We start from the raw sequence: 3,637 nt of genomic DNA, 5'->3' as shown, positions 1-3,637 counted from the left end.
TATTTGATTGCTTAAGGGGCGATCCTAATCCAAGTTCTAAGAGAAAATTGACTAGTGAGGCAGAGTTGGCTTTTGTTAAAGTGGATGAGGCTTTGCATGATCAGTTAATTAGAATTAATATTACCAGAGGATGGGATTTAATTATTCTCACCACAGAACATACACCTACAGGATGCTTGTGGCAAGAAGGCCCATTAGAATGGCTCCATCTACCAGTGACCCCCCAAAAATAGTTTTATCTTATCCCAGCTTGGTGGCACAATTAATTATAAAAGGTAGAAAAAGAAGTGTGGAACTTTTTGGAAAAGAGGTAGCAAATATAGTGATTCCATTCAATAATGATCAATTGCAATTTCTTTTACAAAATAGTGATGATTGGCAAGTTGCCCTGATAGATTTCAGGGGACAAATTTTGTTTCATTTACCCTCAAACCCCCTTTTGCATTTTTAAAAAATACATCCCGTGATTTTTCCGAAGAAATTTTCTATTCAACCTTTAGAAGGGGCAATTTTAGTTTTCACAGATGGTTCCTCTAATGGTAAAGCAGTTACAATTATTAATGGAAAATCCCATGTTCAGGTAACTGTAGAGACATCTGCCCAAAGAGCTGAGTTAAGAGCAGTTATCTGGGCTTTTCAACATTTGACAGACTGTGCCTTCAATCTTTTAACTGACTCCCGATATATTGTAAGATTGTTTCCTCATATTGAGACTGCTAATATTCCGGAAAATAAGACTACTATTTTCTCCTTGTTACTCGATTTACAGAAAGAGATTAAGCATAGAGTTAAGAAATATTTTGTGGGACATATTAGAGCCCATTCCAGCTTGCCTGGCCCTTTACATGAGGGAAATGCTTTGGCAGATGCATTAACTAAAGTAATTGCCTTAAACTTACGAGAAAAGATTGACAAGGCTAAAAATTCTCACAAAATTCACCATCAAAATGCAGCTGGTTTAAGGCATGAGTTTCATATCCTTAGGGAGGCGGCTAGACAAACAGTCAAGTTATGTCCAAACTGCCCAACATCTAATCCATCTCTACCATTAGGAGTAAATCCCCGAGGCCTTAGGCCTAACAGTCTCTGGCAAATGGATGCAACTCACACCCCGGTCTTCGGGAAACTGTCCTGTGTGCATGTTACCGTGGATACCTTTGTAATCACTTAAACGTAGATACACAGAGGCAGACTTCAATTATGAGACACTGGATTCCTGAGGGGGCTGTGACTCGGCCCCTGGTCAAGTGGAAAGACCTCCTTACCGGAGAGTGGAAAGGGCCAGATGTGCTGTTAACTTGTGGGAGAGGGTATGCTTGTGTGTTTCTGCAGGACTCCACTTCTCCTGTTTAGATTCCTGACAGACCGATTCGACATGTCCAGCCCCATGAGATCTCCAAGACCACAGAGACCGCTGAGGTCACTGAGATCCCTTGAGTCCTGGAGTCTGGGACTGAAGGATATTGGCAAGATCAGAAGCTTATTGAGTCCGGACGTGAGGGAACCAAAGAAAGCCGAAGGGCGGGTGACCCTTCACTTGAGGCTTCACTGCTAGTACATCGCTTCAGGCACCTGGCACTTCAAAAGAGACATGCTGATGGAGTCCAACCGTATTCTGCTCCAACTCATCGCCTCGTCGCCGTCATCGTACTCAAGCAACTACCTCCAGCACGGTGCCAACATGGGGCCAGCTGAAACACCTTGCTCAGCAGGCTGAAGAATTAATAGAAAGGGGGAGATATGAGGCCACTCCTAGGGTAATGTTTGTGGCTATGCTTGTTGTGTTGGCTTGTCAGCCGAGGCCCTCCAGCGCAGAAAAAGTTCATTGGACCTATTTGCTTAATCCACCTTTTTTCCAGCCTGTAGATTGGATAATTGAGCCCATTCGTGTTTTTGTTAATGATACTCATCTTTTGGGCGGGGCTTCCATTTTTCCTAATAATGTTAAAACAGTGGTCAGCACTCCCTTCAATTTTTCAGGCATGTCCGTTTATCCACCTATTTGCTTTGTCATACCTTCCTCCTTACTAGGATCAGCTCCGGTTTTGAATGGATGTGTTAGCACTTCCTTGAAAGGCATGCCTACTGATTCTCCAAGAAGCAATGGCAAGAGAGACTTTTGGTCCTTATAGATGTTGATGCTGGGGGCGCAAGAAAGACAATATGATGCCATAAAACAGGCAGCCCCTCATTTAAAGGACTTTCCGAGCTGTGCACTCCCCACCCCGGATTCTGACGAACAAGGACTATAGGCCTGGGAAAGTATAAGCAAAATTTCTGGCTTTCCTCGTTGGAAAGAATGCATGTATGCCCTAAAATTATTTATTCCCATTGTTGCCACCAGACATTCTCTGATTGAATGAGGGTGCCCCTATCTTTTGGATCAATGGTTAAATTTAATTTTTGAAGAACCTTATAGATCCATATGAAATAATTCATTTATCCCTTATCCTTTAGCAATTACTAGGTGGCATGTTAATGGATACGTTCCTCCTTTAGTGAGTTTCGATGAAACAGGTCCCATACAACCTGAATTATGGAGAGCGCTGGCTGCTATGGCACCTGTGATTTTACACAGGCCTTTAAATGAACAAAGATATATTGTACGGGCCTGCATGCATTCTCCCTATGCCTTTCTGTTGGCCAAAAATCGGAATGATTTGAGAGTTCTTAAAGGAGAAACTGTTTATAATGTTGAATGTGTGAATTGTTTTATATCAAATTGTGTTGATGGGAACGATTATAGTAATTATAAGGCTGTGATGAATGTAAAGCAACCACCATATTTGATGGTTCCTGTAAAATTAGAGGGACAATGGTTTGATGATTATGCATTAAAAGTTTTGTATGAATTTAATGGCTTAATTTCTTGACCTAAGAGATTCATTGCAGCTCTGATTGTGGGAATAACTGCCTTGATTGCCACAATTGCTTCAGTTACGGTTTCTGCTGTTGCCCTGTCAAAACAAGTGCATACTGCCTCGTTTGTCGATCACCTGTCCAAAAATGACTCCGTAGCTCTTGCTACACAGGAAATTATAGATAGGAAGATAGAAAATAAGGTCAATGCTTTAGAAGAAGCAGTCCTGCTTGTAGGGCAAGAAATTACAAATTTAAAAATTAAGTTGTCTTTAAGGTGCCATGCTGAATTTAAATAGATGTGCGTTACCCCTCTACAAGTGAATGATTCTGTGCATTCTTGGGAACGCATTAGAAACCATATTTTAGGCATTTGGAATCACTCAGATTCTAGTATTGATATTTCTAAGTTACAGCAAAATATCCAGAATATGAACCAGGCGGAGTCTGATTTTTCCTCTCAATGGCTTTCTAATTCCCTTTTTAAAAATCTAGAGGGATATCTTTCCCATGGATCCTTTTTTACAATAATGATTAATGCAGCCATGTGCTTATGTCTGTTGGTTCTGATTTGTCTATTAGCCCCGTGCCTTTTCAGAATACTCAACCGAAGTGTTTCTGCTTTATCTACTGAGTTTCACACTTATGCTCTAAAAAATAAAAAAGGCGGAGATGTCCGGAGCCGCGATAGGCATTACTGACAAAAAGGAGGCACGGCCCCAACCCCCTCTCCTCATCCTGCAGGCACAGTCCCAGGATGAAGGAGTTAGGTCTAGAG

Source organism: Giraffa tippelskirchi, chromosome 11 (assembly GCF_054371585.1).
Source record: "Giraffa tippelskirchi isolate mGirTip1 chromosome 11, T2T-mGirTip1v1.2.pri, whole genome shotgun sequence".
In the NCBI taxonomy this organism is placed as follows: Eukaryota; Metazoa; Chordata; class Mammalia; order Artiodactyla; family Giraffidae; genus Giraffa; species Giraffa tippelskirchi.
This window is presented reverse-complemented; position numbering follows the sequence as displayed.